Source organism: Athalia rosae, chromosome 6 (genome assembly GCF_917208135.1).
Source record: "Athalia rosae chromosome 6, iyAthRosa1.1, whole genome shotgun sequence".
NCBI lineage: Eukaryota > Metazoa > Arthropoda > Insecta > Hymenoptera > Athaliidae > Athalia > Athalia rosae.
The window spans coordinates 15,847,523-15,862,694 of NC_064031.1; the positions used below are offsets into that span (position 1 = coordinate 15,847,523).

Sequence of the window (15,172 nt, forward strand, 5' to 3'; positions counted from 1 at the left end):
ATCGAATATTGATTTTATATTGATAAATTTATTTTATTTCTTCTTTGCAAGAAGTAAAATAAGCGATGATTTTTCCATCGTCGCGTAGGTATTTCATGTCGGACGTCGTACGACGGAGAAGTGTGAGCCAAAGTTCAGGATTATGGATATCTTTAGCGTATAATTAAAATAATCGAAACTCGTGTTTTCTGGCGATTAGCTATGCTACGAATCCCCCCGAATTATACGAGGGACCCCCTTCCCCCGTGTAATCTATACGATTATGGTATAATTAAACATAAAGTTTTCCAAAAGGGTAATAACAATTAATAATAATATGAGCCGAATTTATGGATTTGCGATAAAATTTGTGGAAACCGCAACGCGATGATGTACGTTTCGTACGTCCCCGTTGATTCGTACGAATAAAACGCTGAATAATTAACAGCGTAAGATGAAAATCAATATATCAGTTATGAATAATTGTAATTAACTCTGACGTTTTAACGCACTTCGTCGAACCAGCGTAAGTTTATTACATATTTAATACGATTGCGTGTACATAGTTATGTGAAAAAAAAGTTTATTATTAGTTCAGGTACTCCGTTGGGTTTAAACCATCGAATATACTCTCGTACTCACGGGCCTAATGTACTAAAGTTTCAGGGAGACGCGTCGAACAATTAGTCGCGATCACGATCGTTTTTCTCGTGATCCCTAACTAATAGGACATCGTTCGATTTTCATGGTCCGAAACGCTAAATACCCCCTTCATTAAACTACACGAGGCGCTGCTGTTCAACGTATTTCTTTCCTGTTTCCCCATTTTTTTTATTTCACCCTTTTCTTTCCTTTTTTTTTTTTTTTTTTCTGCTTTTGCACCGTTTCGAGGGTGAAGTTTTTAGTCAAACCTTATTTGTAATTATTTATTTTTGCTTTTTTTAGTCGTTGCCCAGTTTTTTCATGCTCACATTTACGGGTGTAGCGGTAACGTGCCTACCTCGTTTGGGGTAGTAAAAAAGAAACGAAAAACGAAGAGAAGGAAATTCGCCCGAGCGGTCGAGATTTTTTTTTTTCCATCGTTAATAGACGGAATAATTTGACGTTGCTAATGATATCGACGAAAAGGAGATAGAGGAAAAAGTATGAATTATTCTCGATGTCGCGATTTCGTGGATTACGCATTGTCGCTTTTCGAAATATAATAATTTCCGTAAGCAAAGTTTATTAAATTCTATGCCAAAAGGCGAATATAGAGAAATATTATACAGATATCAGAAGTGAAAAAAAATTATAATTAAAATATCTCTGCGAGGGAGTATTTATGAATATTTCCATGAAGCCGATCGCCTTTATATGCGGAAATAATGGGTGAAAATAATAATGGAGAGGAAATGAAACAGAGCTGGGTTTAATAATTAACGCAAGACGGAGTTAAAGGGAAGGAATGCCTTTTTTACGGTTTTGTATTTTTATTCGTTTATTTATTTATTTTTTGTTCATCTCCGACGGGGGCCGCGGCTCGGGTGTACAATTACTTCACGTCACGTTGAATTTATAACGGAATAAAAAAGACTGACAAAAAAAAAAAAAAAAAAACTAAAAAATACGTGGAATGTCTAACGATGAAATTTCTTTTTATGCGTGCACTCGGTATATTTGTGGTATTTGATATTTCGTTTGAATATTTACTCACTCGCTCCGCACGAGAACACGGAGAATAAAACCTTTTAATACCTAAGATATTGTCGCGAGATAAAATTGATTACACAATCCGAATCTCATTAGGCCCACCTACACTTGCAGGTAGATACGAGGTTAATATTTTCGATGAGAAATAATTCAAACATGAATAAATAAAAAAACCGACGACGAAATAATTAGAAAAAAATTACGGTCTATCGAAAGAGTTGAGCTTTGTAGATGTAAGACTAATTACGTTGTTCCGGATTAGAACAAACCTTGGGATATTAATGGTCTCGTGTAACGCGATCGTATAATAATTGTACGTACGTTTCAAAGTGGATCAAAATATACGCGGATTATGAGTAGCATGGGTGTACGTGTAATCCTAATTTCCTATAGTCCGATGATTAACGGAAAGGCTTTATTAACCGTTGAATCGGACGTAAATTAACTGAAATAAAATCAAAATTTGAGAAACGCGATCGATTTCATCGGGGTCTTGGATATAAGAGGAAAAAAGAAATTCGGTCGTTAAAAAAAGTCAAAGTGGAAATTACGGTTTTTGAAATACCGAATCAACGTTCTATCTACATACGTAATTCACATCGATGTAGTTTCATATCACTCCCATTCAAGAGTAGGTCGTAAAATATTATTCATGGAGGTCTATTGTCTCGGGTGATTGCACACTAATATCTCACTCCATTATTAAAATATCGATTTGGTATTTCGTAGACAATACATGCCCAAAGCCGCGTATATCCCACGCCGATACATACACACGGATGTAGCCCCCGCATGTGTGGGTATGTACGGGTACTCTTCCCACCGCGTAAGTCTCTCCGCGTACTACACGAGTGTGAGTGGAGGAGAACCCTTTGATTCGGAGGTCGAGCGAACAATATAACGCGCGTAAAATCAAGATAAAATCGATTTTTATAATAAGGTGGTGAAGAATGAAAAGGTGAACGTAACCGGAAAACAGAAAAGAATAAAAAAAAATCTCGTCACCGGGATATGAGGATGAAAAAAAAAAGTAAAACCTCAACCGAAAAGTCATGCACTTATTCGTTAATCGCTCGGACATTGAAATTCTGCGTCGAGTCTTGGCCTCGAATATAGAATTCGGAATTTCGTGGATGTGATATCGGATTTATACGATACAGCTTACTGCGTACGAACACGCGCGGTGTCCGTATAGGTGTGTAATTCGCAAAGTAATTCTTGACGCGTGCCTCCGTATATAAGGGCAGTTTCAGGCGCAGGTTGGTAATAAATTCAAGACGAGAATAAGCCCGAGAAAGCTAGATTATCATCCCTTCGGGTCGCGACTGTGTTTGTTCCGGATCGTCGGAAGCTATGTATAAGAAAATTAGGGGCGACCGAAACTTTTGGCGAATTTATCCGAACCGGCCGTATCGAGCGGGTCGACAATCGGAATTATTCATGCACGTATACATATATATACATACCTATGTAATCTTCGGAAAGTGACAAACTCGAAGAAAAAAAAACAAAAAAAACAAATAGGAGAGAAAATTAGGGGTGGAATCTTAAAATATCGGGACGATCTGAAGTAACGAGTCTTCGAAGGGCGCGTTAATTTCTAATTTTTCGGGGACACGCCCCCTGACCCGCTGCCGCAAAAGTTTGACGTTTGTACGCCCCCCCCCCAAAAATATTCTAAATCACATTGTCCGTGAGTTGAAATATTTCGAACAATAACGTAGTTCACCCGGCGCGCCCGATTTGAATTTAATAAGAGATCGCGTTATCTGGTCGATGTTAATTTGCGGTGCAGGTATTTATACCTGGCTATGGGCACGGTGTGCAGAGGTATGCGGGATAGGCGAAGACTCGCGTGTGTCGTAACGGAGAGAATATTATATTTAAATATAAAAGTCGGACGTGCGCTGGAGAGTCGGCGGCAATTGTAAACGATTAGAGAGATACGCGCGATAACACGCGAACTATCCGGCTGATACGTGACGTCGCAAAATTCGCAAAACGCGCCTCGTGGAAACGTTTAACTGTACGTATATAGGTGGGTATGTAATGCGCGATATATTCCGCGGTCGTATTTTCACGAGAAATTGGCTGAAAACAGGGGATGAAAGAATTTTTTTCTCGTTTTTCCTTCTTGGCCGAAAAGTATCGGGCGATATACGCTAGGTGGTACTGCTGGTAAGAAAATAGCGCATGGTGGAAAATATGGAAAGAAGAAGAAAAAAGAAGGGAAAATCAATGAAAAATATTCCCTGATTCTTGAGAAAACATTCGAAAAGGTTTTGCAGATTATAGAGCAAGTTTTTCGTAATATTTTTACGATGTTTGCTCAGGACTCTGAAAGCTGGTATAGGTAGCCGGTTTTTCTCATTTTTCTTTTCGTTATTTTAGCTTTTTCCTTTTTTACCCTCAACTCAAAGTTTACGTGAAATGAAAAATGAAAAAAGATAAAAATTAAAAGGAGAAGAAGAAACTGAGAATGGAATCTCTTTTTCTTTTCACGCAGTCCACGTGAACTATCGTCCCTGAATATTTATCGATAGGACAAGGTGAAAAAAAAAAATTGCAACCGACGTATAATTATCATGCTGCGGTTGCGCAGGTGGCATGCGTGATTTTTTTTTTTCTCTCAATCCTTTCGTGAATTATACATGCACATTAACTGTACACCGCTCGACAATGTGAATTGCTAATAATCGACCGCGTAATTTTATACAAAAGAAAATTGTACCTCTCGTACTGTACATACTATACGCGTGTACCATATCCGTAATGAGTATAGTACATAGGTATATAAAGCAAAAAAATTTACCCGCAGGCATTTGCTCTAATTTTTTTTATTCTTCGCCAGTTTTTTTCTCTCTCTTTGTTTCTTACCCCACAATCTACAATACTAGATCTAAATTCTTTAATACCCGTAGTTTTATATGACGTGATTCTTCAACGTATTTATGTATTTCATTTTATTTGAAAGTTTTTTTCTTTGATTTTTTTTTTTTCTTCTCCACTCGGTGATTTATTGCTGTAATAAAAATAGTCGAAAACAACATTTGACAAAAATTTTTGTCGCAGCGCAGACGTGTACTGTACACGATATAACATCGTACGTCACGTGGAATTGATCGATAATTTTACATAGAGACTTTCTTAAAGAGAATAACATCGGGTCTTACTTTCAGCATGAAATTATCGCCGAGTGACGAGCAGTACAAATTCAACCCTTGAAAACTGACCTCGTACATACGTATGATACGGAACGAGGTAGGTCACCCCGATGATCGTAAATTTTTTTTTTCTATTTTTTTTGTTTTTTTATTCCCGATTCATCTCTCTCGAGTATCGCGTGGGTGTTTCTGCGTTCCCAAAGTTGGTTTTGTCATTAGCAACGACACGAGCCCTTATGGCCCTACAAACTCTGGATCTAACAATCGCATTACCTCTCCCCATTAAGGGTGTTTTATAGAAATACGAGACAGAGAAAAACGAGAGAAATAAAATAGAGAAAGAAGTAAACGATTCGGATACGCAACCCCCAAAAAAATTATCGTCGTGGAAACTTCGCAATCTCGTTTTTCGACATTTCTTTACCCAAGAACTGAGCATTTCCTTGGACATTTTTTCTCTCCTCTCTTTTCTCCTCTCTTCTTTTCTATTTCTCATCGCGTAGAAGGTTATTGAAAAATTTATTCGGACCGTGTGCAGGTGCAGCGGATTGTTGCGCGCCAACGTGTTCTGCAGACTTTTCAAGTAATGGCCGCATTATAATAATATATATTTACGTTATATATACGTATGTATGGCAAGTAAAGCTGCTGTTGCAAGAGAAATGGCCGCAGCAGCCCCCCAGGCCACGTACGAGAAACAATTCGTTTTGTCTTTCATTTTTCTGATCAAAGAAAGAGGGATGAAAGGAATCGAAGAGAAAAATAAAAAGTGGAATAGAAAATAAAAATTGAATCAACCTTTTTTTCCATAACCTGAAATTTTTCACCGAGGTAAAAAATTATCTGTAATACGGTTTAAAAACGCTCTTTCCAAATTTTAGGAGAACGAAGAAAAAAAAAGAAAAAAAAAAGAAATCAGCCACGAAAATCACGGACAACAATTTGAGTAGCGGTATACTTGTGCACGGTTTATTGGTCGATGTGCTCCTCGGGTACATCTTATTACAGAGGGTGCGAATTCTGGAGGTTTACGTCAACAATATCTCAGCTGAACCCTCGTCAATCACCAGGAGTAGCTCGACCATGGCAATCCTGGTCCGAGTGACACAGGTCGAGTAAAGCAGACCTATAGATATCACCTGTACCACCGAGCTTGGCGTCGAAAGAAAAAAGAAAAAGGTGAAAAAAAAAAAAAAAAAAGAAACCAAGTAAAGAAATATTGAGGACGCAACTACAGGAGCGTAGGAACGGGGGAGGGAACGGAGTAAAAAAAAAGAGTAGGCGAAGAAATAGGGAGGCAGATAGATAGAGAGAGGAAGAGAGAAGGGGGGGAAAAATAGAAAAACGAGAAAGAAGAAAGACACGAGAGAAAACCAAAAAAAGGTAAACTAAAAATAAAATAAAATTAGCTTCCCGGCGCGAACTCTCCGGAGAGACGGAAACTCGGTCCACCCTCATCCCTCCATCATCCCGCCACTCCAGAATCTACCAACCTCCCTGGGAAAACCTCCGTCCCCGTAGTACTATATACACATTTCTGTCTCCCTGGGGATGGATACCAGGTGACCTGTCACGCTCCACCGATTAACCTCGCAAAAACAATCCCGGGGACATATGCGTCCCAAAAGTTAACCCCGTTACTCGCCCCTCGCCCCCCTTAGCGAGCTTCTCCTTTTTCCGGAGATGGTCGTAAGAAAATCGCAGTATATCGTCAAATTACTGCTGGCCCAAAGAATTTTGCGGCTTTTCTTTTTTTTTTTTTTTTTCTTTTATTCATTCATCGTTAGATACTTTCACCTTTCTTATATTTTACATGCGTACATTTATTTACGTGATACACCATATGTACGTACGTACCGGCTGCGCAAAGAGCCGATATGAGACTTGAATTCGCAGTGAAAAATGAATTTACATCACCGTGTAACGTGAGGTGATTTTTCAAAGGAAAGTATATACCCGTACGTATGTACATTGTGTGTGTATATAATTTTTATTTTTGCTTTTTTTCTCTTTTGAATTATTAAAAGCTCATAGTACGTGAATTTGCATAGCTTGATAACATTTTCCTTCTGTATACAGGTATACGTATTATACCACACTTCTGTTTTACATTTCTATAGGTATATACCGACTTGCTTCGAGAAAAATGAAAAAAAAATATCGGACAAAAGGGAAATGGTTGCGAACAAAATGTATAAAATAAAATTAACAAAAAAAAAAAAAAAAAAAAACCAAGAAACGGACAGCCAAACAAAATTATAAAGTTAATGAAATGGGAAAAAAAAAATCGTTCGGAATAACACGACGACCCTCCGCCGTAATACCTAATTGATTCGCGAATTATTATTGTGATAAAAACATCAATGAAATGAAAAACGAGAAAGACAACGAAAAAAGAGAAAGAAAATAGGTAAATATACCTTCTCGATCTCCTGATGTGGAAGTCTGGACAGCTCGGTTCGGATGGAGGAAATCAAGTTTATCGGATAATCTCACCTTACAAAATTCAACCCTTATTTCGTCCCTCGATATTCTATCTTATTTTCGTTTACTTATATCCTTTAAACGTTACCCGCATGGACCACTCGTTCCTCGCGATCCTTTTGATTTTTTTATTTTTTTTCTTTTACCTTTTTGCTCGTTTTTATTTCAAAATGTGTACCGGCGCGTAGCCAAACAAAATCCCGAGCTTCGGATGCTGCTGCACTCCTGGAACGAGGGGACCGTATGAAAAACAAATTACGCGCGGGTTCGTACAAACGAAATATACGAAATATAATTCTCACCTCGCGTGCGTATCGGAGCGGTGATTCGATTTTGCAAAAATTAAAAAAAAAAACAAGAAAAAATAGAGGGAAAAAAACAAGGAGCGTTTGGACGGTCAGTTTTATCTCCGCGGAACGGACGGGTCAATTTATGTCTGTGTATAATGGTACGGCATGTACGTACGTCGAATTGGCCATATCGAACTGTGCTATCGCGTGAATGAATAATTAATATAAAATAAACGTAATTGACGGTAAAACATCCGCTCGGAAGCAAAAGCAAAAAACAAAGAAACGAAAAGGATGACGCCCGAAGAGTAATTGAAAATAGGTAATTGAATATGTAAAGTTTCGCGAGTATATCTATTGTATCGACGAATCGCACGGTTTTAATATTTTTTTTCAATTAGCATCGCACCCTGTGGTGCAGACGAGAACCGGTTCGCAATATGTTTTTCGAAAATTTCGCACGACGCGGTACGAAACGCGTCGCTCAACGCGGTGAAGATTTTTTTCTCCTCTTCCAATTTTCAATTTACGAAGGAGAAATCTTTTCTTCGATCCATTTCCCGACTCTCGAGTTACTCTTGTATAAAATCTCGTTTTCGTAAATCATTCAATTAGAATTCAACGAACTCTTTCAGCCGTTATTTATTATATTTTAATGAAAAGTAAAAGAGAAAATTCTCACAATAAAAGTTTGTTTTTTTTTTTCTCCCGAATCGCCAACTTATATTATTCGTACGTACTATAGTACCACGCGTACCGCGATTCAACGATTCGCGATGAGAAAAAATTAAATGTGAATAAATAAACGAAGAAAAGAGGAACGTACAAAAAGTGTAATGAAAAAATTTCAATAAACTTTTGAACGAACAGACGTAGGAACATAGAGAACCGTACGAAGAACGGAATTTTCATACGGGTAGGCGGGTACTCTAAACGAATGAAAACGATGAATGTCGAAAGAAAAGGAAAAAAACGAGGGTGGAAATGTACACCGTTTAATGCAGAGCGATGCAGAGAGCGACGGAGGAGATGAAAAACGAAAAAAGAGGAGTCGATATACCATCGTTATCACATTCACTATTAAAAAAATGATGAACGGAAAGAATTACGTGAGGAAAAATTTATACAAATGATATCTTAATTTTCATACACCCTCTCCTCTATGAATGGCCATTATATACGCGTGCTTAATTTTATATCCGACTGAAACAACGCGTTATACATTTATGGAGAAAGGCAATTTTTATCGGGTATTTTACACTTACCACCGCACCCGCGGATGTACGTGAATTTTCTATCTTTCCGTTTCTTCTCTCTTTTTTTTCTCGAGACGAGGGTTTTACGGATCGTATTATGATTCTCTAAGTTTATTCTAACGCTACGCTAAACGACGTGAAATATTTTTCGATTATTACGTAACTCCGTGAAATTGACAACTATGCATGTGATGTAATTTAAATGTAATTGTTCCATGGAATAACTCTGCAGGGCGGATGCGCGCACACCTGTGTACGTATATTTATTGTATGTAGATACAGCAGACATACATACACGTGTGATATAATTCTGCGTAGAGTTTACTCTGTTTTCTGTTCGGTATTTATACGTCGGAGCATGGGTATATATCGAACAAAATGTATATTCGCGCATCGCGGGGTGGTATTGTGTCTATGATCCTGCCATATTATTGTTGCGGTCGGTTTTCATTGGGCGGCGAGGATTCCACGTTCGGTATGTTTATTGAAACTCAAGTAATTATCCATTTTAATTAACATCGCAATCATTCGCGCACACGAACATTGAGCCACCGTAAATTTATACCAAAATGTGTTACGTACACTGTAATCCCGCTTCGCCCCGATCTCTGCGAAATGTAACACCCCCATAGGTGTTCGAAACGCTTGTCGAAACGATCGGATCATCGCCGAATTTTCACTTATCGAAACGGAGAAACAAGAATTTCTTTTTCTAAATGGAGAAAAAACGCTTCGCGAAAAAGGATTCCGCCGACGGCGAAGTCTCGCGTCATTTCTTCGCGGTTCGAGCCACCGAACCAAAGTCGGTTGCGAAAGTTATGGGGCAGAGATTCTCTCCCGCGCGACTGTACGCTTACGTCTTGGTCTTTATCGTTACGAATTAACAATGCTGAGGATTTGGAGCTTTTCGCTCCGAGGACGACGACGACATCACACGAGGGTCGCGCGAGGGCGGTTTATGCCACGTACGCGTACTCTACCGATCCTATACACTTCCACCGCTATACCAGACATTTACCTTTGCTCCCAAAGGAGAACCGCAGAAAAGCCCGGAAGGACCGGTCGTAAGTTAATATTTAATCGTGCATGAAATTTCGTTAGGATCTCCTACGGTGTGCAGCTATGCCTGTAGATAACGAAACGTACGACTGTAGCGGCGGCCATTCGTTTGACGAAATTCGCTCCGGCGATGAGAACGGAAGGTGGTATTGCTTCGTCATCTCGTCAGCCACGTACTACACGCCGATGTTACACCGCTATGGAAAAGGTGTTTCAAATTCTCGCGAAAGGGGTAATCGGTGATCGAAATTTTGACGCCCTTCGTCGCGGACTTGGAGGATGACGGAACAGGAGGGGAACAGAAGGGAGGAAGAAATACGATAAATGCGTACATAAAATATCCCGTGCGAACGGCATCGGCGAGGGAAAACTCTGCAGGAAGTGCAGGGGACCGGATATCAATAGGTTTATTTGCCGCGGCAGTCGAAAAATTTGCATACGGAAATTCGTGTTCACCTACCGTGAAAAATAACTGTAGACACATCCTGTCTAGCTTCGGGCTGTGAATTCCGTGATACTCTTTGAAATCAAGTCTGGTTTTAGGAATATATCGTGCACGGGTATCGCGTAAACGCTGATTATAAATTGTTGTCGAAATAGAATATTGAAGAGCTTTCTTCCGACAAAATCTTCACTATCCTATTTCTCCATGGTTATAACCTTTATTATTATCATCGGTCTAGGTTTTCTATGTAAGTAGAACGCTTGAAAAACGCCTTTCACGTGTCACCGTAGGCTGAGGACCATTGGGAGAACAGACAAAACGTATTTACTGCTTACTTTACTCAGAGACACGCGGTGAAAGTTTGTCGACTAGGGAGACGCATCCTGAGGAAAGAGGAACAAGGATACAAATGGTCCTGAGGGAATGAAACAAATGAAGGAGGATGCGAGTGTATAAATGGCAGGAAAGTCAGAGGTACGCGTTGTGCTTGCGAAAGAAAATACCAAAAAAAATGAAAAAAGGAGAACGTTTCGTGTACCGCGCTCACACGAATCCCATATCATATGCACATATGTACCTGGCCTATTATCACCGGTACATAGGTACGAATGCGTAAGTTTGTATAGGAATCAGAAAAAAAAAAAAATATTTGAAGCGAAATTTTTGATCAGCAATATTCGCAAACACTTGGCAACTGATATAAACTTTTTTGCCAACATGAGATATGATTTTACTTCGGTATACATGGGGTAGAGATATCTATGAATCGAAGTTTTTTTTTTTTTTCATGTACTGCACGCGTACTCGAATTGAACTTTTAAAAAAGTTTTACAGAAATGTTACAGATTTTTTATTTGGCATCAACTTTTAATTGATTACGTTGAAAGCTTTCCGTTGCAGGATTTACGGATTTCCGGTACATTATCGGCTGATAGTCATGTACTCGAGATTTTGTATATGTGTAAGATTTTAGTCCTTTTTCATATCTCATGAAGAGAAAATCACCACTCAAAGGCCGACCGGCCACAGTTGTGAAGATAAAAAACGAAATATTACGAAAACTGAGTTCACGTTTGCACCATTTTACTGGATTACTAAAATGAACTTTATTCTTATTAATTCAACCTGAGCGCGTTACACCTCTCCCGATAATCGCTGTTGTAAATTGAATAAAACCGAGCCGAATGTGCGACGTTATTAATAATTAAAAAAAGAGGAGACGAGAGATTCAAGTGAGTGAAAAAGAAAAAAAAAAGAAAAAAATGTAAAAAACGCAGGGGTGGAAGACTGGATGATTCTGGAGGATGGAAAAAGAAAAGTATAGCGCACACTCTGATGTCTTGGCGATGAAGAAGCTTTTATATCCAAAGGATGGGGGAAAAAAGCGAGCGTTGAAGGAAAATATTGGACGTTAGAACTCACTGAATTGCGCATAAAATCGGCAGTTTCTCTAACAAATGGCCATTGCAAACCGCGTGGACGCCAACCCCCGCGTCTCGGCATTCGGGGTAACTCGGTTTATACGCGCACCATTGTTTTACGTGCGTATTATATAGTATACGAACACATCGAAAGAAACGCTCGTATCGCATGCGGGTAAGCTCCGAATGAAAAAAGAAAGAAATGAGAAAAAAGAAATATATTATTAAGGAATATAAAATATCCCCTGTGCAGGTATACATAAAGTAGATAATAATAATATATAACACACTCGATCCACGGGGGCTTCACCCAATATCGGGGAGAGATGAGGGATGAAGAAAAAAAGAGACGAGAATTTCTTATCCTTTTTTTTTTTTTCTCTAATGTTTTAATATGAATGAGAATAGAAACCCAGAGAGAAAAGAGATCGAGAAAGAAAAATGGGAAAATTACATTCGCTCACGGTACGATAAATTACGTAAAACCATAGAAGGGTGGAAATTCCATATAGAAACAGATGCTGAAATAAAAATAACTATGATAATAATATATAATGCATAATAGGAAGGCGATTTACTTATAATGTATGTACGATACTATTCATTTGACGTAGGAATTTCCGGGTATTTTCAATCTTCCGTTTTCTAGATCGTAAATATTTTCCTGGACTCAATCTCTCGCGAATGTATAATTTTCAGAAATTTTCCAATTGTCATTATTGTTACTATTATTATTAACGTAATACCGTTGCGGTGTGTAGAGTATGTATATATACGTAAGTATTACCGGGCTGGGTATTTTATATACGCAACGGGAAATGGGGTAGGAATTGCAACTGGAAAGGTATACGAAATGTAAATTACTTTCGAGAAAATCTAACCGTACAGACGCAGCTTTGCGGAAAATCTTTTTATGCCTTTCTCTCTCTCTCTCTCTGTAGTTTGCATAAAAAAAATCCATTCAAACCGAAATTGCATTCGTCAATTAACAATTTATGCAAATCAGAAATTTTTTTGCCAAAATTTTAACCTCGAACTGATCATTGGCTGCATTCCGAAGAAAAAGCTTTTTACATTTGCATAGAATTTTTTTTTTCTTTTTTTCATCACCAAATTACGGTGCGAATATCGTCGCTATATAATTTTTCACGTGAACGGTGGCATTCGCAAAAATTCGATAAAAATCTTGGAGCTAATCTTTCTGTACAGATATATATATACGGTACGTATAATATAAAAAGTACGAACGCGCAGTGCCGGGACAAAAAAGCCCCGCGGGCATTTCGGTTCGTTTTCTTTTAGTTTTCTTTCTTTTTTTCTTATCGTATTTTCCGTGTAATAATCGCGTGTTGACGTGCCGCGTATATGTATATATGTGTTGAGTTATTGGATAAAAATATATGGAAAGAATAAAATCAAAAAAACAAAAAACAAAAAAAAAGAAAAGAAACGAAGAGGAAAAAAAATATATATACACATATATACGTAATAACGTGAGAAAATTCTCGTCATCGCACCACGTCGGGTTCTACACACGCTTCGCAGGAGCTTGCAGTGTATAGATATAGGTTGGAAGGTGAAAGAGATAGCGGGGCATCTCTTTTGTTGATTTTTCCCAGTTTTCCCTCCTTCGACCCTTGAGATATGGGGTGGTTACTATACACATCGTCAGATATCCTTATTGCCATGATCCCTTGGGACTTTTCACGTTGACTCAAACTACTTTTATTATATAAAATGCGTCTGGAGAATTTATATGTGTGTTGCCGTATGTTAATAATACTTCGTTCGTGTTTTATCTATTTTCGAATTCAAGAGTCCGGATGAATCGACCGCCCTTGTATCGCTGCGAAAAGAAAAAGAGAATCTGGAATTGTCATATAAATTTCTCTGCCAATGAAAAACAATATTTATTGAAAAAAAAAAGCTGCAGCTGTGGATTATAATTGTAAATAGAAAAAAAAAAATTATTCCCCACTTTCCCTAACACCTAGCTCTTATTACGCCAGATTATACCGAACGTAGCTATACTTACGGTCTACCTGTGTAGAATAATATATAGTTGAAAGTTATAATACATAGTTCGTAAACTTGGAGAGCGAAGGAGCAACAAATATATTATATGTCAGGTACATAGAGGAAGAGCGAGGTGATTAATTAGGCAATATTCATAATCATCGGTATAATCGAGTGGAACTTTGATCAGGATTAATCCTTCACAACTTCGGGCGACGCTGAGGTTTTCAATGTTCAAAGGACGATCGGGTTGAACACTTCGCGTAGATTAATTCACGTTTAGCCGACAAGTTCTGAAAACCGTAAGAAGCAAAGTCGTATAGTTTTTTATTTTTGTTCTCTTCTTGAGAGAAAAAAAAAAAATTAAAACCATTAGGTAGATAATGCAGCTGATTTTTAAATGACACGAATCGTTGGCTTCGCTGTATTGAGTAGGTACGTGAGGTGGAGGTGTACGTATGCGAGGGTCGATGAAATCTAATGACCTCTTAACGACATCCATAAATATGGAGAACTGAGCGCTTCAGCTGAGGGTGGGGTAAGGTAAAGAAGAGGGTGAGGGTGATACGGTCAAACTGTAGATAAGGACAAACCGATATTTTCAAACCATTTCCATCGACCTTGTCGCTAAATACGTGCGAACGAATACGTGTGATTGCGTACGTGTGGTGGGGAGAGAATACGCGTTCGAAGGGGTTGTTTTCGCCAGATATAACTTAACACTTGGGCGAAAAACAAAAGGTTAATGCAACAATTTGCGGACTAAGTGTGTCCCGCACGGTGGAACGACGAGTGCTTGCGTTTGAGTTTTTTCTTTTTCGCTTTATTTCAATTTTTTTTTTCTTTATTTCAGACCGAATCGCTTGGGTGTGAACTTATGAGTTTTATACAGCAACGGTTTTAACGAGAAGTGGAAGGAAAACGTTGGAGTGACAACCACAGCCTTCTCAAATTTTCGAGTTTATTTGAGTGGGCGACACGTGAGCTTCTGGAAAATTTGCCTTCCAACAAAATTGGAACTTGAACTTTCACGGTTTCACTTGATACGCCGCTTGGAATTGAAAAAAATCCCGAAATGTTTGGGTTTCCATTTTAATTTCGGCAGTCGACGTACGCGAGATGTTACCGTAATTTCAATTTCCTCAAATTATTTCCAATATCTACTTTACGGCGAATAAAAAATATCGCAGAAAGCCACCCGTCTCGGGGGTGAAGTGTCTAGCTTCGAGAGTCAATAAAGTCATTTGTGACCGGATGATGCTATCTAGGAATTGAAAACAAACGGACGGCGCGAGGGTTAGGCGTGGCACCGACCGGTAAAACGGGGATCGTATGCCTTTTATAAATAGTATATCAATACCATCCC

General features: G+C 38.6%; 1 protein-coding gene and 1 long non-coding RNA gene across 9 annotated transcripts in view; one reads left to right on the forward strand and one right to left on the reverse strand.

Annotated features, from left to right (window-relative positions):
* LOC105683533 (acetylcholinesterase) overlaps positions 1-15,172 on the reverse strand; it is a 73,221-nt gene that overhangs the window by 49,055 nt on the left and 8,994 nt on the right. The gene's annotated exons all lie outside the window — the stretch shown is intronic.
* LOC125501335 overlaps positions 1-15,172 on the forward strand; it is an 89,854-nt gene that overhangs the window by 18,042 nt on the left and 56,640 nt on the right. For 5 of the 8 annotated variants that reach the window (XR_007278878.1, XR_007278877.1, XR_007278883.1 and 2 more), the window contains exon 3: positions 5,374-9,340. The exons of 1 other annotated variant lie outside the window; for it this stretch is intronic. This is a non-coding gene — a long non-coding RNA (uncharacterized LOC125501335). Of the gene's footprint in view, positions 1-51; positions 3,792-5,373; positions 9,341-15,172 lie in introns of those variants that run through there. 2 more of the 8 variants (XR_007278875.1, XR_007278879.1) reach the window with 2 other exon arrangements.